Below are 25,540 nucleotides of genomic sequence, written 5' to 3'. Positions count from 1 at the left end.
TTCTCTTTTCACTGTATGTCTGTGGGGCCCTGAGCCCTGAGCCTTGACTGGTGCCCCTAGGTTCTAATGCAATAGAAGCAATAATAAATGCTGATCCTCCAGGACTGACACATCAGTCTGGAGATAGGATACTCTGGAATGGTGGGTTTTTTTGGAAAGGATGTTTCAGCTAGTGAAACTGGTGAAGTAAAGGGCAAAGCTCAAACAGTCAAGGTTTAGTTCAAGTAACACCCCCAAAGTTTATATACTTGTACACCCATCTGAAATTTATCTGAGCTTGGAAATCTTTTCTCCTCTTCCCCAGGAGTCCTCCAAACCAAACTATTCTTTCTCTTCCCTACCTCAGCTACCCTAACTGCACCATCTCTCCCAGTAATCTCTTCTTAGTCTACATCCAGTGACACCCATGCTATCCCTTTTCGTTCTTTTCTTTCTTCCTTCAATTTCCGTGAGTTCTGCCTTTCTTTGCTGATAGGCATGCTTTAACTTCATGGAACACTTCATATAAATTCAGTGCTCTGTGACTATGTAGGTCTTCATGGTTAACACCAGATAGAGAACTCTGGATTTCTTCTCCAAAAGCAGAGTTCCCTGCCACTTGAGCTAAAGGAGTTGAAGATTTTAGTACTACCTGGATTTCAGAGTTTTAGGGCAAATAGAAGGCTATACAGTTGCAAAGCATTTGACTAGCTCTGGTATTATGTCTAGTATGGTATGCATACACATTACAGTACCAAATATCCTGCAGGGTCTCAGTGAGTCTAGGCTGGCTGCTGACATCTTCTGAACACAACAACCCAAGAAATGAGTAGTAGATCTTGTCCAACACCAGTTTCTTAAATGATCTTTCAAGAGATTTATAGAACAATACTCAGTGCTTGGAGATGTGCAAATTTGTAGGGCTCTGTTCACAGTGTTGTTCAAAACGAAACCCTGTGATTTTGTTTGTGACATTGAAACGACCTTTATGTTCACTTAAAAGGTCTGAATTCTATGAGCCTCAGCCTCCAAGGGAACATCCTAATTCCACTTTCCCTGAACCATTTAGGTACTATTGCCATCTTCAGTGGTCTCCTCCCTGCTCTTCTGTTTCATCCGCCTTTGGGGGTGGGAGGGTGCCAGGTGGCCATTTTCCTTCAGAGTTTTCCAGGCAGTGCAACTGCCCTCCTCAATCCAAAGAGCACGAGGAAGGCTACCACTATGCATTCAAACATGTAACCTCATGAGAAGGAAATCCTTCCTCTCCCATTGCAGCCAGCATGTCTCGAAAGGGCTGTCTACATGAGAGGTTAAAACTTGCAGCTCTCAGGTTAAATGTAGTTAAATTGGTGCAAAGCTCTGTGTGGACATTCTTATTTTAGAGTGAATGTGAGATAAAATTGCCATTGTTGTCCCAAAGAGCTATTTCAGCACTAAGAGAGGCTTACAGTCATAATTGACAATTAATATAATAATAATTCACAGTAAAATTATTACAATAATCATCAAATTAAAATAATCATGTTTGATTCAACTCACGTATTTGGACATCCCCAAACAAGGTGATTCTAATCACAGTCAGCCAAATTCATTTGTAGTGTGGAACTCCACTGCCCATCCTGTATTAATTTAACTCAATGTATGATTTATTAAAAGATGAGCAAAATATAAAATCTCCTGTAAACATATATATACTGTAGTAAATCTGTGGACTGAACTATTCTTTAAGTTTTCTGCTTATCATTTTACCAGCTCACAACTTTATTCAGTTTAACTTATTCAAACTTTTCTGACTAAAATGGTTTTTGAGACAGACCATTAATCAAACTCGCATCTAGTAGATTAACTGATTTAATATTTTACCAAAGAACATCATATTTCATTTACTGTAATATTATAATAAATTACCCAAATGGTGTGTGGAAAAGTTTTACATTTGGGGGATGAAAACCTCTACAATGACTATACATAACATTAGAGTTTCTAAATTCTAGATTATTCTTCAACAAGAGCATTATAAAAAAATCAGTACCCAATCACAGTTGTAGTTAATGTAGAAGCAGTTTTAAAGTATTCCCTTTTCTTTCAGAAAGCAATCCTAATTAAGAACTGTATGACTAGATCTTTAGGTGGTGTGGACCTATATTATTTACTCTAGCTGAGGTCCTGTGAGTTCTATATAACACACATTCGTTCCTGACTCAGGTTTTGAAAATTCCCATATTGACCAAATGAACCATGAAAGTGACTAGATGCAATGCTATTTAATTCTATAATGCTCTGATTATATTACACCACCTTGGCTAAGTGTTTTCCCCGTCAAATAGAAGGGAATTGAGGCAGAGAGAGAGAGGAAACTTGTTCTTAAAAAATCAGTGGTGAAATTCACCACTCTTCACTGAGGCACAGGCAATGCACAACCACTAAGACAGTGGATGAAGTTATAATAAGAAGACCTTACGTAGATGAAGGCAAGGGGATGGAACTAGTGGGTGAAAGGATGGTAGCAGTAAGTTCTGGTATGGGGAGCTGGTTGAATTTATTGGGCCAGAGTGTCAACTGGTGGAAATCGGCATAGTTCCATTGAAGTGGCACTATTGCAATTTACACCAGTTGAGGGCCTGGTCCACTAACTATAACTAGCTTACAAGAGTTGGATATTGAACTATGCTTTTAAAAGGAATAGAGTTAGTGAGCCAATGGGAGGAAGGTAGGCTCCTTCAGCTGGTTTGCTGACAAGTACTGTAAGGGGCAGACGAGAGGAGAGAAGGTATTTAGAGGAGGTCCCACTGATGCTTGTAGGTGTCTGATGTCATAGTTTGTTATAAGGGAAGGTTAGAGACTGCTGTTTCAACTTGTCCTTTAGCCCTGACATGCTCCATATTTGGTCTCTGCTCAGAGGTGATGTTATTTTGTTTCCTCTCTATGCTTCAGTTCCCCATTCTTAAAATGACAATAATCCTTGTTCTAACGGGGGGTAGAGAGGAATGTTAGGATAAATTCATTAATGTTTGTGAGGTGCTCTTGTGTAACTGTCTCCATTTAACCCTTGGAATAATGGAGTCAGAAAACAATGCACATCATTCTCCCTTTGTTTGACCTGCTTTAGGTGATATGCAGCTTGCTGTGGTTGAACTTGCACAGACTTTCCTAACATTAAAATATTCTAGGAAGCCTAGTACCTGACATTGGATGCTGGTTCTCCTCTCCCCAAAGAGACCACATAATCTAGAGGATTTAGTGCTAAGAAGAGAGAAATAAACTTCTGATTTTATTGCCATCTCTCCCAGTGACTGGCCTTAATATTTTCCACTTTAGGCAAGTACTCACACAATCCTCAGTTGCCCTTATGACCTAAGCAAATACTATCTCAGTGTAATAGAAGGAGGCACTGAAACACAAAGAGCTTAACTTGAGACTTGCTCAAGTTCACACAGTAATTAAATCTAACCAGGATGAGAACCTTTCTGCTAGTCTGTGCATCATCTAGTATATCACAGTTCCACCTTCACCAGAAAAACTTAACTCCTCTTTATTTCAGTTATCCAGTCTGTAAAATGGGCATAGTAATGATGTATAAAGTAAAGGTTGCAAGTAAAGTATTTACAGGGGCAATATGCAGATTTACACTCACAATTGATTTTTCCAGGTGAAAAATGTGAGCACAAACTACATATAATGAAAGCCACACTAACTTGTGCTTCATCAGAGTGAAGCTCTTCTCCTCTTCACTTCTCACTTCCAGGGTCCCCAACTTGAGTCTTACCTGTCCCCATGCTCTCCCTATACAATACTACAGTTCCATGATCATCTCCTCACCCTGCTTTTTTCATGATGCACCTTTCATGAAGAAGGTGAGCAGGGCTATTAGGGCAGTCTGGCGTGAATGGATCATGAGGAGGAGGATAGGGGGAGAGGATTTTGGTTGGGAAGGAGCATAGGTAGGAGGGAGCCAGAGCTGTGCAGGCAGTGTGGGGTGTTAGGGATACTTGTGTTTCTGTACAAAGGTGTTAGTGCTTTAACATCTCTCCTGATGCTGCTGGCTCTGCTGCCTAATGCACTGAGGCAGCAGCACCATGGGGAGGCCTTGATGTACCAGTGCTCCAGTGCAGAGAGCCTTGGCTATCCCAGTGCTTGAACCTGGTGTGATGGAAAAGCAAGGTTGGGAATCTTTGTGTTGAGGCACTGGTGCTTGAAGTGTAGTTACACATGGCAGTTCTGTTTCAGCACTGGGGAGCCCTTTCAGGCATTAGTGTCTCAGGGCAGAGATGCTGGAGTACCAGCAGCCCATCAGGTCTTCCTTCCACAGCTGCAATTCCCACCCCACAATCTGCACACAAGCATCTTCCTCTCCTTGCTACCTTGCTTGTCTCCCTGCTTAACCCTTAACCCCCCAGCCATTCTGTCCCCCTCCCCATCTCTGATCACCACTCCATGGCACCCCAGAGCTCATCTCCTTATTCTTGCTACGATGAGTGTGTGCACAGCATGGCCCTGGGTCAGGAAGGCAGGCAGGCAAAACAGGAAAATGGACATAGCTGACAAATCTAAGCAATTCCATCAACTAATCTTGGCAAAATTCAAAGAGTATCCTGAACGGGGGGAATAATGCTATCTCTTTAATTTTAAAAGTTCAGAAGTGTCCTGTGACTGAGATATTGTAAGAGAGAGAATTTGTGGGGACTGTGGTGGTGAAGCTAAAAGAAATGAAAGAAATGTAATATAAACATTGTAATATAATGCAACATGTCAAAAGAAGATAATTTTAAAATGTTTCCTGTGCAAAAGTCAGTAAAGATTTCAATGAAAATAATTAGATAGGAAATTTAGTTGTCCTCTAAAGAGTTACTGTGCCAAGTTTGCAGACTAAATTTCTTTAAAATGTGAGACAGAGGGATTTTATTTTAAATATTAAGTTTTTAATCTTATTTTATGTACAAATCTCAGCACAAATTTAACTGTGGAATTACTACTAATGTCTCCATAACAAATTTCAGTGACATTATAAGGGGAATGATTAAAGAATGAATGGCAGCTAAATGATTGTTAAAGGATTGTTTAACCTAATCAGAGAAAATGAGCATTAGTGGAATAAAGAGTGTTTATAAACAAGCAAAATATCACCCACAAAAATGTTTTCTCAACTCCCTGACACATTTCTGAAGGCTGAGGTGACCAGGAGCCTGCTCTTGCTCCCACCTGAAAAGAGTTAGATTTTTGCCATTGGCATCTATGGAATCTGTATTGGTCTCCAGGTTCAGAGTTAAGATTTATGACATCTTCTAGGGGTACACTTTGTACAAAACTCTGAGGATCATTTCAGCTGAAAAGACGCTTTTTGACTTTATCTCATACTTCATAAGAGCTGGAAAACGATCAAAGTAATGAGTTATATACCACCTCTTAAAAATGTTAAGAGCGTGTGGCTCTCTCTCTAGTCGTATGAGTACTTTAAATAAAAATTGCTCTGCTCCTTTTTTGGGAGGCAGATTTTCATACATACAGACATATATCGCTAAAATATATGAAGTACAAATAGCTGTAAGATGTTTACGACTTTTACACTATATTAGGTAGTCTAACCTTTTTAGAAAATGGGTATAATTTGAAGATAAAGTGTGCAGGGAGTGTTATTAGTGTTGCATTAATTACAGAGAAGGCTCTCTTTCATTCCTTTTTTGGAGACATTCTTTGACATTTTGTGTGAGACAATGCATATAGTATTGTGGCAATAATGAGCTTAATATAACTGGAAACTCTGAGAAGATATAGTTTCAGAATTTCAAACACAAACAACACTAGAAAATCATTTGTATGCTTGTTTCTTTGTCTCACATATACTGAAAACTTTTTTTTTCTTGCCACTAAGTGGCACTGTGTTATTTGCATTACGCTGTTCAGGTCATATTAAAAGCCTGTAGGGCCAAATTTATCCCTGATATAATTCCAGTGAAGTTATATGTGAAATAAATTTGGCCCAGAGTTTTACAGGCACATAAACTCTACAGCATTGTTGTAAATTTCCACTGTGTAGGCCAGTATAAAATAAGAATCAGTTAATGTTCAATCTTGCAAGCAGCTGACCCTTTCATCTTGTATTTAACTGTTTCATTATGATTTTTTCCTACCAAATTAGCCTCTATTTAAAAAGGATCATCTTATCTATTTCAGTAGGTCCCTCAGTAAATTCTGATTTAGAAATGGAAGAGCTGTGTGTTCAGCATTCATTCCCAGTATTAAAAGAAAAAAAAGGGGGGGGGGAAGGAAGAATAATAATACTACTGTCTGCAATAAGGAATTTGAATTTAAAAAGAAGTGCAAGACTCTTAGTGTTTTAAAAATGTTTGCGTTAGTCTGGCAAAAATTGTAGACTTGTAAAGAATTTCAAAATGTTCATTTTGTCCAGTATCATTGATCAATCATGCCTTGTTTCCCTGCAGTGATAGGAGTTTAAACAAGCCCAGTAGAACTTTAAAACAGAGTTAGTCACTTTTATCTCTGACAAACACCTGCAGCCCAAAGCACAGAAATGTTTCTAGTTCTGCAGTTACCATGTGCCTTTAAACAGAGCTACCTAGACCAGAGACATACGGCAACCCTTTCCCTCCTCACATACAGATAAAAACTGTCACTTCATTGGGTGTTAAAAGAAAACTGCAGTTTTTTTCTGAGCATTTGGAAATTAACATAGAAAGAAGCATCTTTCAATCCTGTATATGTAAACTGTGAGATTTATCTGAAAATAAAGGGCCAAATTCTGCCTGCAGATCCATGTGCAGATATCTCATTGATTTCTCTGGGGTTTAGGCACATGTACATAAGGGCAGAATTAGACCCAGAAGTTGTTAAGGTAGTTAGGATGACTGTGACTAAAAGCACTAGCCTGGAAATCAGGAAACCTAAGTCCTATTTTTGGTTTTACCAAGGAAGCTAGTCATCTAATCTCTGTTCTTTCCATAAAAAAAAATAACAGCAACCAACACTCTACAATATTCTATAATAATAGACATCGGCACTGAAGTATCACAATCATTAGCCATAGTGTTTTGGACCAATATTGTATTTTTTTTTTAAATACGGGTCCGTTTCTATCAGTAAAATGGGGATAACTACTTTCTTACCTCCCGCAGATGTTGTGATGCTTAATTTATTAATGCTCATAAAGTGCTTTGAGATCTTTGGATTACTGCTACTGTGGAAATGCAATGTCTTATTATAGTTAGCATCCCTCATTTTCTTGATGATGATTGTTATTTTACTAAATAGGAGTAGATACATTTTTTTTACATTTAACATTAATTTTTCAATTAAAGTTTCCAGTCTCTGCCATGGAGTCCTAAATGGCTGATTCCAGAAATTATATCTCCTTAAAAAGTAAGAGGTATAATAGTAACTGCTGGAGTCAGTGAATACTGACACTTGTCATGTGATGGGTGTGTGTTTATATTTAGTTTTGAAATACTGACTTAGGTCATGTGACCAACCCAGTAACTAATTTCTTCCTAGAACTCTGGAATGTTTCCTCTGTTCCAAACACTTACTACAAGTTGCTGCAAACATAAGACTACCAATTTTAATGCTTTTTTCCCAAATATTTTTCAAAACTCACATATGAAATGTACTCCCTATGGAATTAACACTCAGAATGCTCTGATAAAAGAAGGGTCACCATATTTTAACTATTCAGTTATAACTCCAATAGTGTGAATGGGGCTGGAGGTAAATGATGTTTTTAAAAAAGTTATCTGAATTTAGTGCTTAGGAAGAATGCTGAATTGACATCCCTGAAAATGTCTCTTTTTAGCCATAGAACAGGTACAGCATAGACAGTGTGGAGTTTTCACACACTATCCCTCCATTGTACCTTTAACTTGGACACACCAACTTTCAGAATAAGTTCGGTCTCTCATCCTATTCATACCTGAGCCTCACTGTTGAGAACCACAAAAGATGTCTTTTAGTATCAAGCATGATGTAGTGTGTTGCGGGGTTTTTTTTGGTGATTTATCTACATGTCCATTGGGAACTAGACTGAGACCACCAAACAAACCACCAAAAAAGGACAATATTTTTCATTACCAACCTAAGCTGGATTTGAACTCTCAATCAAAATGCGGAAGGCTTTGTAAGTTATTACCATTTCTCTGAGCCCCAGGCCCCAAAATATTATTGCACATAAGGGTCAAATTCTGCCCAGAGATATATACACACAACTCCTATTGATTTCAAACAGAGTTGCATGGTGATATATCATCAAGAAAAAATTGACTGTAGGTATGATAATAGATGAATTAAAGAGTTTCTGAACCAATTTCCAAGAGCCTTGTCTTTTAGTAATATTAGTATAGGTAATAATTTTCAGATGTGGATGCCCAAAATTAGGCACATAAGTCCATATTTTAGAGTTTTAGAAGTACTCTGCACCCAAGCATGAAAATTTTGGCCATAAAATATTAAACATAATGTAATCAATATTAAACAATATATAATAATATAGTAAGGGAACAGTTAAGTGGCAGGAAGCCTAAAGGTGACAGTTCACTTTAGGAACACCTTGACAAAAATTGTTTTTTTGGTCATTTGGGACATATGGCTTAGCAGCTAAGTTGTTCTCTCAGTTGCATCTGAACAACCCTATGTAAATTTGTTTAGGAGATTTGCTTGTAGAGTGCGAGTTTCATGAAGAATCTTGATGTCACTTTTGACTGTGCTCGCTCCTTGAAAAGCCATATGTCAAATGGGGTATGAAAGTGTTGTGCTATCTCCAGATGCTCCGTCATAATTTACCCCAGGATAATTTTGCAAGAGCAACAGCTCCTTTCATGACCAAGAGGCTCAGTTATTGTAATTCTTTCTGCTCCAAGTCTTTCTAGGGTTGCTCCATCACTTACAGCTTGTTCAGAGTACAGGAGCATATTTGTTCACTGGCTTGAGCTACTGAAATCTTATTATGCCCATCCAACATTCTTTACATTAGCTGCCTGTAAACAGGAACACTGACTCAGAAATTGCACTATAGGTATTTAAAGTCATTACTAGTGACAGTTGTGCTACATTTTAGACCTGCTCCTTAAGCTTGGTACTGACTGACATCTGTGTTCACATACCACCTGCTATTTAAAGATGCCACCATTGCATATGACATTTTCAGTTGATAACCCGTTTGCTGTGGTGAGCCAAAAAAGTGAGGCACTCTCTTCCCACTGAAGTCTTTCTCTTTTTTGTTCCTTCCCACTTGTTAAAACACCTTAAGGTTGGTTTGTTTGTCTTAAAGTTGCTGCTAAAATGACCATGGTAGGCCCTGGATTTATTGCCTTTCCTTCCACGTCCTCTCTCTTTCCCATTTTAAAATTGTAACCCCTCATTTGTATTTGTGATTATATTTTAGGAGACTATATTCGCTCTAATTCTGTAGTACAGAACCCCACACTTGCCTGAAAAAGGAATGAGTGTAAGGACCACTGGGTTTGGCCCAATAGTTTTGTATACTGCCCCCAGCAAAAGACCTTGGGGAGCTGTACAGCAGAACAAAAGTAAACACAGTATAAATAAATGCCATTCTCTTAAAATACTAGCATACAAATGATATAACTTGTCCTACATCCCTGCGTAGAAATTGTATTATTTTTTCCAGCCTGCCCTCAATATAGCTTCTTAGCTTTGTACTCTCAACTGCAGTGAAAGCAATATCTATCAGCTTCCATGAGTAAGGACTCTGTAAAAACTGAGTAAGGACCTCTGGATTTGGTCCTTTATAATTATAAATAGTAGCAATAATTGTTAAATAAAAGCAAAATTTGGCTGATTTACTCCAGACTATGCATTTATGCTCATTCACCTAATCACATTTTGCCTTCAGAAGTCTTTGGGAGCCATGAGCTTATATCTAGGAGCAAATTTAAATTATTCCAATCAAAAGACATATAGACAGCATAATGGGGTAAAATGATGGGCCAGATCCTCAGCTTGTGTAAATAAACATAACTCAAAAGACTTGAGTTTACACCAGGTGAGGATCTGACCCCATCTGTGAAAAAATAATGCCTACTTCCAATATGTAATTTCGGATAGTTTTTTTTAAGAGAAGAAATGTTTCAGCACACAATTGCTGTCATCTTGCAGACCGAAGAGATGATGCCAGGTATTACTCGAGTTTGTTGAGTGGTAGAGGGTGAACTGGCACACCACACTATCTTCAATGTTACATCGCATTTAAAACAACGAAATTATCCCTCATTGCTTACAGTATTCTGACGTGACTGCGTGCCGTAGGCATTATCTCACATCTGCGGTACAACATGCACTTATCCCGCTGGTTATATGTGGTAACAAGAATCTTACAGAGAATACATTACTTGTTTGCTGAGATTATATATCTCGGAGTGCAGAACGCTAGGTTGCACCAAGCCTGTGAGGAGGCTTGGAGTTATACCCGTGATTTACGCAGACTGCAGCCTACACACACCTACAGTTCACCCATACTTACAGAGATCACAGAAACCTAAGTAGATAGCGTGGTAACCTAAATATGCAACACCTGGGGTTTTTGCAAGTTTTCTCAAGCCTTTTTTAACCGTGCTGCTATACTTTTTTTTTCTTCACTTGACAGGTTGGCTGACCAACATATACATAAAACTGCTAGACATATGCTTATCATTTGCATCAGGGGCAATACCTCCTACACGCACCTACATAACCAGCAATGACCTACATAAATCCCCACACATGTTGCTTTGAATAATCTGCATCAGTCTGCAGGTGCTTGTGCACTAGTCAATAAATACTGGGTTCTTGACAAAACTCATTGTGTTTCAGATCCTTTTAATTTACAAGGCTTGATGAAAAACAGCTTTTTCTGTATGATCTTGTAGGTACTGAGATCCACTTTTACTAGGTGGTGTGGAGAATGTGCACAATCCTGGTCATTTATGGGACTCACTAACTACTTCTGAAACAAAATTAGGGCAGGTCTTTGCTACCAGGAGTGATCCGCTACTAGAGCTTTTCATTAAGGTTGATAGTAGAAAGCTAAGAAGCCATATGCTGGGGTTGTTGAAAAAAATATACAATTTCTAGGCAGAGATAGATTACAGGATAGATGTTTTTCTTAAAAACAAAACAAAACCTATTATACAGTTTTCTTAAAATGCTAAGAAGTTCTTGCATATTGAGGATTTTACAGCAATTTGAAAACAAATTCTTGTTGTCTAAACTACTGTTTCACAAAAACATAGGGAGGTATTCACACTGGGCCTGATCCGTGTCTGGTGTGAACAGGCATAGCTCCACTGATTGATTGTCAATGGAGTTGTGCCATTTAAACCAAAGATCGGACCCAAACAAGTCACAAAATTTATTTCAGTGGAAAGAAGAAACATAACAATCAGTGAACTTTTGCAGCTGTTATAACTGCAGCAATTTACATTTGGTTATATGATCTAAATGCTCTCTCTCTGTGTTTAACCATACTGATTCATCCATCCCTGCTTCTCTAACCAGGATCACTACTAGCGTAGGTCAGATATTATTACTCTGTCACTTCAGGGCCTGTGCTTAGAAGGGGGCCCAGACAGTTTCCACCACTGTCAGCAGATCCCTCAGTACTAATGGGGCTTAGTTTTCAGAGCTGCTGACCGTCCAAAGCTCCACTGACTTCAACTGGAGTTACAGATGAAAAGCACCTTTGAAAATCAGGTCTTATACAAATACTTCATTGCTCCATGCAGAGGAGAACCAACAGGGGATGAATTGCTACATGGTTGCAATAGGGCTATAGTGTGGCTGGTGGGGAGTGCTGAAGCCAGCAACAGTGAGAGAGGTGCCTGCTGTTTCTTTCAGCAGCAGCCTTTGGAGTTGGTGAAGGGAAATCATGGAGAAGTGAGGTGCACAGACAAAATGAAGAAACATCTTTCTTATAGTGAAAATGTCTTCTTTCAGGCAAGAAATTGTACTCACTCTGGCTATACTAGCAGATTAGACATCCTCTGCGTGTTTTATTATTTGAACTTGTCTCAGAGGCTAAATGAAAAAAGAATAAAAAACAATTGTCCAACAGGAGCAAAATTTTCACATCTGCAGAGCTTCATACATAGAAAAAGTGTCAATGACCAAAATATCCCACTACCCATTGGCTGGGCTGAAAATGTTCCAGCCAACATTCTTTCAGGTGTGCTAGTTAAAAGTGAAAATACAGCATACTTCATTGCTGTTCCCTGAGGCTGATCTTGAATATCAATGAATTCATGTGCTGTAGTCAGGTTCACTTTATAAAAAAGATTTTTATGATGGGCTCTAGTGGAGTTGAGAGACAGAATACAGTTGCCTGGTGCCAGATAATAAGCAAGGAGCTTAAAAATGAAAATATATATTATTTCAAAAAGAACATTGTCAGGCACAAATTCTTAGCTTCCTGTCCAACAAAAATAAAAAAAACCCTGACAGCTAGGGCCAAATCCTGCTCCAATTAAAGTCAATGGGAGTTCGGACCCTATACTGAATTTCAGCTGTCATATTGCATTTCATATTGTGTAAGAGATATGGTAAAGTAATCTCTGAGTAACTGCTAGTAAAATGGAATTATTTTTCTTGTGCACTGAATATTCCCTTATTTAAAATATTTGCTCCATTTTTGTGGTTTAAGATGTAACCCCCTTCTTTGTTTCTGTATCAAGCTGTATACACTCAGAGAGCCTTTATCTGATGGGCTATGTGCATTACATTACATTAATGTAATGTATCACTCGGCTGTAAATTTGCACATTTTCAGTGACCACTCTCCTCTCTCTACAAATATACTGCATTTTCCCTTACAATAAAGATGTTTTATAATGGCAATATGGTGCTGTAACTCAAGAACGTGGTGTTGCTCAGCTTCTCTTTGTCATGCAACTCCCACTGTATTCTAACGGCATATGTTACCTCTCTGTCATAAATTATTGTTTGAGTATGGCACATTTGTGTCTATATTTAGAAAACAACCCTCTTCTTTTGCAAAGACCCAAGAGCCATGCTAGAATGACCACATTGGATAACGGTTTCTGTATTGTAAAACAGTTCCTTATGGTGCTTCATACTTGGCTTTTGCTTCCTAAATTCTTAATTACCAATCCTTAACTTATATTGGTGTCTGAGGAATAGTGCCTCATTGTGTTGAAATAACTCTTCAAGCTGTTTCAGTCCATGAGGAAAATATTTTAGGTTGAAAATATACAATTCCAGAAAAAGGAATATTCAATTCCCCAAACCCCACAAATGGGGAACAGGTGTATGTAAGAATAGGGGACTGTGTACATTTTAATATTGGTTTTATACAAATCCAATAAAAATATTAAACAAGAGGGAGTGAAATAATATACTTGGGACAAGGGAACCCTCAATTTTTTTAACTTAGTTATGTGTTGAATATACTTCTGAAACTCTGACACCTTTTTCTGTGTTACGCACTTTTAAAGAACTCTGCTAGTATGCAAAGACAGCAGCCATTTTCTTTTCAGAGTTGCTATAGCCTGTGCCAAGGAAACAAATGCACTGTGCGCTCTCTCATGGAGACTTTTATTTTTGTTCTTTCCTCATCTAAACTGAGATTGGAAGTAGGTAATTGCTCTTTCTTTATGGGAAAAAACATAACTTATAGCCTAAATCTTGAACGACGTCAATGCTACAGCTTTATCTAGACTCAAAAAGTTTATAGTAATACCGTGTCACCCTTTCAGCAGGACTCTTACCCTTTCCCTACGTTAGGTTGACCAGTGCATATTTTCAGGTTGAAAGCTCTTCTGTGCATTGACTGCATCTTTACTTTTGTGTGTGAATAGTTCTAAGCACTTTGATGTTAAGCAAATAATAATTTGAGGTCTCCATAGGCTGGGCTCCCTTAGCCAGCTGCTTGCTGTCTTCAAATATAATAAATTATGGAGCTTCCCTGGACTCTAGGATAGTGGCATATATTCTGGAGCATCTCTGATATGGAAGATGTAGAACTCATGAGAACTGAAGAAATCATGTTCTCAGAACCTAGCAGAGTGAATGAGAGACCTGAGACCTTCCCAGTGCAATTTTACCAAAAATAAGAGTGCCTATTGGCAAAAAGAGATCAAGAGTCAGTTTGGACACAGGGAGGTCTGGGACATGCTGGGGTTTGTGAAGATTGAATTGGATTGGAAGATTAGATCAGGGAAGAGCAAAAACATCCAGCTGGGTTGGAAGGGATTCTGGGGGAAAAGGGAACTTTTATAAGACCCAGACTTTATAGGATGTATCAGAACTGAACCTTTTTGAGGTTCAACATTCACTGAGGATTAAATTATTTTTAAATCATTCTGAAGTTGAATGAGTTCATCACTCATAGCAATTAAAACCTAAGAATGCAAAAGACCTTGGGCAATAATAATTAATTTCTGAGATACATGGCTAGTGAAAAGATTTTATAACTGGCAAGAAAAAAAATGGTTCCCATTTTAAGTATGGAAATCAGCAATAAATGCTGAGTACTAATGAAACTCATCAATGTGTTCAAAGAAAAGGACACACAATACCCAGGTCAATTAAAGGCTGCCTTTGATAACAAAACAGAAATATTTACAGATTCAAAGATGCTGGAGAAGTTTATTAAGACTGTGGATAAAATCAGAATAAGCAGTGAAAAAATCTACTAACAGATGAAATCAGGGAATTATGAAAATTAGCTGAAATAACTGCTTTTACACAATGTTGAAAGAATGTTGAAGAATCCGATTGGCTGAATTTGGACTTTTGGCTCAATGGTTGGAAATAAGAAAGTAGAACTAAAATTCAGATGCTTTAAGTGCACCGATTATCATAAATTTGGATGGTATGAAAGATCTAAAGGGAGCAAGTCTTTATTGTGTACATGGAATTCCAGGAACTTTGAGGTACATGCGAAAGGAATGTTCACCCTCATTCTTTTAAGTGATGGGTGAGGAGCAGGTGTTGGGTGAAGAGAAGGTCATTTTGCTTCGTGAGCAATACAATAAGGCTTTTTGAAACATCAGTCTTTGTATACACAGATAACAGTGATACAAAAAACTCCCAGAGACATTGGGTTATGTTTTCAGATATAATATAGTGCAGTGTGTACAATACATGTGAAAAAGATGGCTAAACATTGATATTTGTTGTTCGGAAGCCCTATACTGAATTATTTATTTCTTTATGGGCTTTTCCATGGCACTCATCATGGCATCATCTGAGTGCTTCAGAATACTAATGAATTTATCCTCCCAAAACCCCTGTGAGCTAAAGTGGTACTATTATTCCCATTTTAACAGATGGGCGACTGAGGCACAGAGAAGTTAACATCCAAAGTGAACACTAATTTTGAGTTCCCAATTTGAGATGTCTATAGTCTGTTTTTTTTTCAAGAGAACTCAACATTTTATTGCACTTTATTTGTTCAGAGCACAGCTCCTGTTGACTTCAGTTGCAGCTGTGAGTGCTTAACACTTTTTAAAATCAGACTCCAGGTGTGTTACCTAGCAGCTCTCTGTTCTTGGGGAGCCAGGGCCCAGTACCCAGCCTGTCTGAGTCACGAAAGACCTTCCTCCTCTCCCCCACCCCCAGACTCTGTTTGAACCAAAGCCGATCAGAAGAAAGACTTAGAAAAAACAATGAAAAGGCAGTGGGGGAGACACCTAAACCCCTGGGATAAGGGTGACAGGATTAAGGAAACTCCCATAGCCTCATTTGCATCGAAGATGGGACAAGGAGGCATTTCCATTAGCATTCAAAATGGAGAACAGAGATTCCAAGGCAAGAACCACATGGAACTCTGGGACCAGAAAAGCAGGGAAGCACTGCATCCTGGGGGATCTCTGCTCCAGATGTAAATGAACCCATGCCTGCACACACCCAATTCAGTAGTTATCAGACCAATTCTAGTAATAAAGCCTTTATTGGTATCCAAAATAGTGAAGCTCCCTAATTGCATTGTGAGCTCCCTCCAAGGAACACCGCCCATAGCCAGGAATGATCAGCTCCTATTGTCTAGCCTGAACAAAACAACTTTGGTATACTCCCTTGAGCCTTCAGTTTACACATAAACAAATCTAATGTTCTCCCTCGAACCATTGTTATTTCTCTACAAAACCCCCTACCCATGCTCAAGTAAGTGTTCTGATGCCTGGATCCAAAATCTGTATCAGTTCCATTGGGACTTCATCTTCCCCTGACTGATCGTGTTGGGGGCTCTGCCTTTCTGCAGCACACTGGATCCTCAGCTACCACCACCACCTGGGATCACTGATCGATTAAAGCTTCACAGCTCTCTCTCTCTCTCTCTCTCGGTATAGCCTTCTGACCCTGACTTGTGTGATCAGTTATAGTTTTCTAAACCTGACATAATCAAACTTAAGTTAGATTTAATATTATAACTGTTTTGTTTGGCTCCCCTATGGTTATTACCTGGCAATAAATAACTTTCATGGTTAAGCTGGTTGCTTCTCTCTCTCTCCCCCCACCCCTTGGGGGTGTTTTTTGGTTTCCTCATTCGCTCTGCAGCAACGCTCCTCGTACCTAAGCTAAAAGATCCTTGCAGTGCCCAAAATCCTGTGGGGTTTGCTCATCAAGTGGGTTACTACCAAAACAATTGTAACATGAAAGTGGGGATAGGTGTGCTGAACCTGGGACATATGAGGGTGTCAGCTTGGATGCGCTGCTCGACCCAGTCTGCTGAGTCCAGGGGCATATGAGGGTGGCTGATTGAAAGTGCTGCTCAACCCAGCCTGCTCAGGCGCACTCTATTCTGGTATGGTGCCCATGGTATATGAGGGTGACAGCTTGGAAATGCTGCTTGACCCAGCCTACTGAGTCCAGGGACATATAAGGGGTCAGCTTGGGAGTGCTGAACCCAGCCCTGGGGAACCTAGGTCCTGCAGGATAGCTCCTTTGGAAGGAAACTTGCAGCAAGGAGAAGTAGAGCTCTGTATGAGAACACAAGTGACACAAGCGGTACATTGATAGAATTACAGAACCCCCGCCCCCAGAAGAGTAACCCTAATAAATGAGCATACCCCAAAGTAACGGGCAAATTTGGTGACAGGTGTTTCAAGTTGGGTACCCAGAATCACCACATAGGAATGCTGACAGAGGCAGGGGTAGAATCTAGTTATTCAGGGCAGCATTCAATTACCTTAACCATGAAACTATCCTTTCTCTTCCTGCAATCCTGTGTGTTATTCACTACACACCTTCCAGCTTCTGCCACAAATGCTCCATTAGCTCTGTTGCGGCCCCTGAGTATAGTCCATTCTGTGCCCAGAATGAGGCATGGGTTCTGTGGAAGGAATAGTATATGATTATGAATTCAAGACTGTATCAGAATGCATATGCACAAAGGCAATCTTAATTCTGAACTCAAAGATTTTGAGTGCTTGCCTTTGCAATCTTAATATTCTTTTAATGTAGTATTTTGTAATTTCCTAGTTTTTTTTTTTAAATCAAATTCAAAAACAAACACACACACAATTTTCATATTGACTCACAGGGTTCCTCAGCAGGTTTGGAGCCATTAGGTCCATTGTACAAACCTCTATCACCTCATCTAACAGAATAACTGATAGGAGTAATAGGTTATCACCCTCTATGTGGAAAAGCCACTAGAAGGATACAAGACAAGCATTTTGCCAGTGGGTTTCCACAGCTATTTGCTGACAGCAGAAGGATGTTGAGACTCAGGAATCCAAGGGTCTATTCTAGGTTCTATGGGATGGTTGCTCTAGTGGTAACAGACACTTCTGCCCCTGCCCCAGCTTGTCCTCGTCTCAGTCCCAGTCGCTCCTTTCCCCGCTCCTCTCCCAGTCCTTTAAAACCACCCCCATTGTCCATAACATACCTATAACATTTTAAGTACATTGGTACATTGTGGCATCCATGTGGTCTTGAATGAGCTTATGGAACTACTATGCTTTGGGCTGGTCTTCACTGTGGGGAGATCGATGCTGCTGCAATTGATGCACCAGGGATCGATTTAGCGGGTCTGGTGAAGACCCGCCAAATCAAAAGCAAAGCACACTCCAGTCGACCCTGGTACTCCACCTCTCCGAGAAGAGTAAGGGAAGTCAACCGAAGAGCATCTCCTGTCGACACAGTGTAGTGAAGACACCGGGGTAAGTTGACCTAAGCTACGTTGACTCCAGCTACATTATTCACGTAACTTAGGTCGATTTACCCCCATAGTGAAGACTATCTCCAAGATTCAAGCCCTTAAAATATGTCACCTTAGAAGATAAATAGCAGTAAGATGAGAAAAGACTTTTTTAATATTACATTTACTATTTAGATGGTTTTGGCAGATGACTACTTCATGACAGTCAAATATAGTTTTAATTTTGTTTAGTAACAATGTAACCTTGAGTAAATCATTACAGTGATATTATTTACAATATAACCATTTTACAGGGTGTCATTATTAGCTGACAGAACTCCACCTTTTGCAGTGGCCATACCTGCCTTCAGCAAGTTTCTTAGGAAAAATCTGATATGAGAAAACTGATGACCACAGATAACCCACATTTCTCCACAGTGGAGTCCTCAGAAGTCTTAATATCTATATAAAGGGCCTGAACGTCTGTGGGGCACTTGTAAATTTGTAAGCTTTTATATAAAAGTATTTGAGGTCCTTTTGGTGACCTTTGGTAGAGCGGTCACATTTCTAAATTGAGACATTTTTGTACTCAGCAATCCATAGTGAATGAGTATTTTTAGCTATTTCAGAACCATTAAATGTAGTTTAAAGTGCTGTAGTCTTTGTGTGAACATTTACTTCTAATTAACAAAGCACAGTTGTGTGCTACCAGAAGTTATAGTCTAGCAGAAACAGGTAACAATAGTTATTCTTATATTCCTAGTTAAGTTTCCAAGACACATGGTAACTTTATACCCTGATGCAGAGACAAATTTATTTTATTTGGTTTGAAATGATAAAAGCTCATAAATTTATGTAAAGTGTAATAAAAAGGAAAAGTTGTTGCCATTATCATTAAAAGTAGATTTAACGGATTGAGATGAACTGATTGCTTTTGACAGCCCAGAAGATATTTATATTTTCACTGAACTTTTTATGTCAATTTTTCATCAGTAAACTATTTACTCTCTGTGGTTCAGCTAGATTTTGACTCCCTTGATTGTTCATATGGGAAGCAGATGATGACGTTCTATTTAATTTTCACTACTCCTGTGTGTGTGTAATATATATTTTTCAGATGCTTGCCAAGATGTATTCTGCTCATATCATATTATTTTAATTCTCTCTTATCCTTAAGTCTGTATTTATTTATTTTTATTAAAAGTAAGAAGCCTTCCCTGAAATACTAAGAACATGGCAAAAGAAATTCCTTTAAAAACACACACACACATCTTATGAAACAAAGACCTGGATAGGAGAAGATTGTCTTTCCTGCTCTGCTTAGTGATTTTTTAAGGCTTGATCCAGGACTCAAAACTCCCACTGACTTCTGTGGAGTTCCATATGCACACTGTAGCTCAGACTAAGGAATGTCAAATTGCATACACCTGCCAAATAGACCTGGGAGAATACTGCAGTACATTTTTAGCAAATGTTTGAATTTTTAAATTAATCTGTTTCAGACATCCTTGTGTCTCTTTTCTGTTTGTTTTCCACAAAAATTAAAGAAATTGAGTTTTACCAGCACTAATATTTATAGAATGAAATGGCGTGAATTCAAAACTAATATTTATAGAATTCAAAATGGCGTGACTACATATTTGCAGAAATCAAATTTTAAAATTGTGCACACAAGTATTTGTGCTAGAAGGGCTTTCATATTCATCCAGACAGGGAATTCAAACAAAACCACATGATTTTACATGACCAGTCACAACTAAGTTGGTGGAACACAGGGAGTCTAATGGAACCACAGAGGTATCAGAAGGCTCTGCAAGAGAGTACTGGGTCTTCCAGCTGACCCCACTATTAGCGGTCGGCTGGGATGTTTTGAGGATGCTTTGTCCATAACTATTGTTATAGTGGCTCCTAAATACACTCTTCATCAGCATTGCAATCCCAGGTTACTATGATTTACTGATGACTTGCATGAAATGAAATGGAAGACAACCTAAAACAGCGGAGGTAGAAATCCTGATCTGAGTCCAATCAATTGTGATATAATTCTTAATAGTCTTGTTGAATGTGTGGCCATCAGAACATCTGCAAAGTCATGCATGGCAGAAATGTTCTAGGTAGCATGTATCTTAGATACTTTGAGCTGCCTCCACTTGGAGACGGAGACTAGTTTTCTTACTGTGTGTGATTTGGGGGGAGGGGTGGTTACTTTGCAGATAAAATCATTGTCAGACAGAGTTTGAGTCTGTTGGTTCAGCTATATTCAAAAAATCTGAATAATCAGAAGCATTATTTGTAATAAAAAGGGTTTTTCTGCTTGCCGTTTGGCCTGTGTTGTTTGCTGAGGATCTGGAAGTGTTTTGGACACTTCCAGAATTGGAACTGTGTACATCCTAGCTGAGACTAGCAGAGACCAAGTGAGGCCTTTATTGGGAGAGATTGACTGCACACCTTTAAGCAGGGGGGAATTTGGCTGGCTGACAGAATGAAGGGAACAGTGCTTGCTGGGAACAGGGAAAACTGCTGCAAAAGGGGAAGAGGGATCAGTGTGGCAGTACTGACTCATTCCCTGGGAACTGGAAGGGCAGAAGGGTTTAAAAGAGGCAATCCCATGCGGCGAAGCCACCTTTTACACGAAGCGAGAATGAACTAATCGATAGAAATGGTCAGGAATTTTTCAACTGATTGTTTTTTCACTGAAAAATGCTGACTCACTGAAACCAAAACTGTTTGCAGTAAAGGGTCAGTTTGGACAAATTTCCTAACTCAAAAGGAAAAAAAAAAGGTTAGAAAAAAGTTTCAAAATTGTCAAAAGGGAAAATTTCAACATTTTCAAAACAAAAATTTTTGTTTTTCAGTTTGAAAAGACTTTTTATTTCAAAACACCTTAATTTAACTTAATTTATACAAAGAAGTTGGGTTTTTTTAAATGAAATGTTTCAAGACTATTGAAACAAAATGTTTTGATGGACCTGAACCAATTTTTTTTCTGGTTATTTAGATTTTGACTTTTTGTCCTGAGTTAGAATGGGGAAAATTTTCCAAATCTCAAAAATTATCATGACAGGAAAACCATTTCCTGCCCAGCCTGAAAGACCAGCAGTCATCGTGACTCTATTGGGGATGGGGCAAAGGTGGTGCATAGTGTCCTTGGGAAATGCAAGAGAACATGGCCACGTATGAAGGTGACATTAAATCATCTCCTCTCTGCACCTGGCTAGCTACATTGACTGTTTCAGAAGGGATGCAGGGCCATAGTCTTACCCTCTTACCAACTACTGTAGAGATACCAGTCTTGTGTAGGCCACAGGGGTGTTCCTTTCTCTTCACTCCTCTGCACATTCATGCTGGGCCAGGCAGTCTTACCCACCCTGAGCAGAGATGTGCTGAATTATGCTATTGAAAATAATGGGCCAGATTTTGATCTCAGGTATACCAGCTTCAATGGAGTTACTACAGGTTTACACTGGTAGAAGTGGTACCAGTATCTGGCTCAATGGCGTTTTACGATAGCTAAGTATGTCTGAAGCAATAGGGATGCATCAACCGTTGACCAAGGAGTGGTTTATTCACCCTGGATTTTCTTTAGACCATATCCCCTGTTTCTGTTTAAAGAAAGCAAAGTCTAAACTTATGTCATGCAGAAAGCTTCCAGATTCATGAGAAGAATGACATTTAGATATGTTTGTATTTGCTAGTGTTTTAGTGTATAAATGCTGTTCTAGTTCATTTATTTTTCTGCTTGTGAATTTTAACAAAAAATCTGGTGATAGTTTTCAAGTCCATGTTACCTATAGAAATTGGGCACAGGTGATCATAGTATTAGAGTTTAGTATTTGATTCCAGCTTCTCCCTCCAAAAAACCCTATGAAATTGGCTTAAAAATCAGTTATGATTTTTGAAAAAAAAATTATAAATGTTGGTACCTTTTTATTTGCTTATGGGTTTTGAGCCTTTAGGCTGCAAAGGGATAGAAACATATTTTTATTTTAAAGGATTTTAAAGCTGAGATTTACAAATAATATCATTATTCCAACATCTGGGGCTTTAAGGAAAACATTGGAAGTCATGAGACATGCAGCAAAATCACTAGAGTTGTCAGCATTGGTCTCCCTAAACAAAGTCCACTGCACTTCTGGAGCCTGCTGCAGGGCACAATGTCACTATAAAAACAGACCTGGGCCATTACAGGCCTATTCTGTCTTGGCCCCTTTAAAACCTGACTGAGGGAGGTTATGTGATAAAAGGACAATAAAAGAGTTGCCCTGTGGCTCAGTTTCTGGGAGAGACTCTCAGAAATGTCTTGATCTTCCTGAGTCTCTCCTTGGTGGTCCACAGAAGATGTGTGGGAAGAGGCTTAGAAGGACAACTGAAAAGCAGGAGAGAGTACCTCATGGAAGTGGTGGTGTTTGGCCTAAAAAGACAGCAAGAGTATGTGGAAGAAACCCAAGATAAAAGATTATTTGAGTCTTTAGGGCAAAGAGGAGTGAGCTCCATGTCAAGAGGTCAATGGTTGTTATTTCAGGTAAAGATTTAAGGCTGTGGGGAACAGGAGGAGGACTGTTTGGCCTAGGACAGGTAGAGTGGTGTTAGTATTAGGCCTGCTTAGTACCACTTCTCAACGTTGCCAACTTTTGTAATTTTAATGAAAGTCATGTGATATCTTGCTTAAAGGTTCAACTCCTGTAGAGAAGTATTTGTGTGAAAAGCTCATCTTTCTTAATTTTTTTTCTTTCTTTTTTTTTTTTTTTTTAAGTAATTTTCTAACCCTCATAATTGCAAGAAAAAAGCTTGAAAATGTGACTGGATTGTAACCTAAAAATTCAAAAACCAGAAGGCAAATAAAAAATTCCCAAAGTTGTTATTTTTAAGACAATATCTTGATTTTTCAAATTTTATTTAAGGTTCCAGGCTAGAAATTCTTGAAAAGTTGGGAAGCAGCCACCTTTGTCTCCCTGTGTCAATGAGGGAGATGAGGTCAGACCAAGGAAGAAAGACAATATTGTCTGGGAAGGCAATGAATCCAGTACCCATGGGGATGTGTAGGGTTGAAGCAAGTAACCCTTTATAATAGGGAGTAGCCCCAGAGTTGCTTGCCTTTGAAAGCTAATAGAGAATGCAAGGTCCAATAACTGTGGAGATAAGCTTGGGTTGGCTAAGGTCCATAGACTGGATCTGTGGAATGAGGCACTGGGTTTTTAAGGTCAAACTTTTTCCTGACTGGTCCCAGTCAGCTGGCATCAGCAGAAGGGGTGAATATGCAGAAATGAGGCTAAATGTCCTCCATTTCTTTACAAAAGAAAAAACTGGTAACACAGAATAAAGTAAAATCCTCTTTACTTAATGTGAATCTCTGTCTCTGGTGATCAAGTCCTCTGCGTCCAAAGATAATTAGCACTTTATAATGCTAATTATTATAATTATGTCTGCGAAAAAAATAATTAGGGGGTAGGTCTGTTCAATGATTTTCAATTGCCCCCACTACTCAGAAATAAGGTCACTTTTCGATTAACTTGCTCTAGGAGCTCAAAGATGAAAACATACTTACAGAAAATCCTTTGATTGTTTATTCCCTCATTTATAACATCCTGCAAATTATCTAAAAAGCCAAATAAAGAAAAATAAAATATTAGTGTGAGAAAATTACATGAAAACTTTCAGGTTCCAGGCACTGAGATTAAAGAAATCATTGCCTCCTTTGCCATTTTTGTGCCATTAACGTGTGCACTTTATGCCAAAATAGTATTAGAAAGCTCCCTTCTAGATTCTCTTGTGTCTTGTTTTTATTCATATTCCCACAACCAATTGGGAGGGGAGGGTTGAGATAAATTTACGAGCAACTGTAGAAAATATAAATGTGGACCAGTAATAAAAAATTACAAATGGTGTCACCATGGTGACTGGAAATTATCAGTTGTATAGTAATTTCCTATTTCCTCCATACCACTAACATGTCTATGGAGGCTGATTTAGCAGTCCAAATCCTTTCCACATTGGCTTGAAAGTGTTTTGCAAATTATATTGTGATCAGTTTACAGGTTCTTATACTCTCACATTTGAAATAACCCAGTTTTCACCTGGTCAAATCTTGTGAATTCAGGCTTTAGGGAAACTGAGACGAGAATCCAGTATGAGGAACCAGGGAACTGAGGGTAGGGGTGTTGCCCCAGGGGTAGAGTTGAGAGGCTATTAGGTGAGAAAGTGGGGGAGATTAGAATAGGGGAGCTGGGCTATAGGAGAAGTGGAGGAGAAACTTACTTTGGGAACCAAAGTTTGATAATTTTGGCCTAAATGACTTGCACAAGGCCACACAAGAAGTTAGAGACATAGCCAGGAGTTCCTCAATGCTCAATCAGACAAAGTTGTCTCTCCAAAATAGACACTTTTTAAAAACTATCTGGAGATTTTATTGAAGCCTATATTATGTTACTGCTTACAGTCAGATAGACACATAGGGGTTAGAAGAAAATAGGTTTTTTCCTGACTTTATAAGCTAGATCAGAGAATTCAACTAAAACACAACTCCTGTTTCAAAGAAACTAAATTAATATTTCTTTCTGAGCTCAGCTGACTGTCATGGTCAGATGAGATAGGCTCAGCCAGTCAAGGACACAAGAAAAATTCCATGTGACTTCTGCAATATGACTTAACCCTTGTTTCATAGTCTCATGAACCAGGCTTGACATAAAATATACCACAAACAATAGCCTAACAAATAAACACACAGTAAAAAAGATCACAGAAAGTCTTTGTTGACAGTTCTCAAGCATGCACAAAATTTGAGCAAACAAGTACAGGTTTGTAGAAGCAGTTTGAATTTGAACTAAGGCTGATTTTGAGTACTCTTGCAGCCTGATTCAAAAAGTTCCTACAGCTCAAGAAGCTGGCATAAATAAAGAAACGTTATTGGAGAAGAAAACATTGCCCTCCCAAGGTTGTGAAGAAGAAAGATCCTCAATGATAAGGTCTCCATATGGAAATTAGCCCTTCACATGTAATTTGACATCTTAAAAGGAAAAGCTTCCCAGGAGAAAGCAAGATCTCTGTTACATAGTTTGAGCTCTTTGAAAGGGAAAGACTCTAGTGAATTTTGAGAAGATGGCCATTTCTGTGAATTTTCAAAAGATTATATTTCATTCTCAGAAAGTGTCAATCAAAAATCTTAATGAAATATCTTTGAAGGCCCTCCTTCCAAGCATGTACACCACTGTTTGGTAAGATGTTGTAGTAAAATATGTTGAATCCCAAATATTTATGCTGAAGGGAAAAAAGTCAGATGAATGCCAGTCTAGCAGCCAGTTCAGAAAACATAGGTCAGACATAGGATTAACATTACTATATTTCCTTCCTTGTGAATTGGTGGAGGTGGACTGATTTAATTTTGTTTTGAGGCCTGTAATAGATTGGGCCTATCTTATAGCACCCTCCTCCTGTCAGACCAAGCTTTATTATGCCAGTCCGCTC

Source organism: Emys orbicularis, chromosome 2 (assembly GCF_028017835.1).
Source record: "Emys orbicularis isolate rEmyOrb1 chromosome 2, rEmyOrb1.hap1, whole genome shotgun sequence".
Classification (NCBI taxonomy): Eukaryota; Metazoa; Chordata; order Testudines; family Emydidae; genus Emys; species Emys orbicularis.
The sequence above is the reverse complement of the archived record's forward strand: the minus strand, read 5'-3'. Positions refer to the sequence as shown.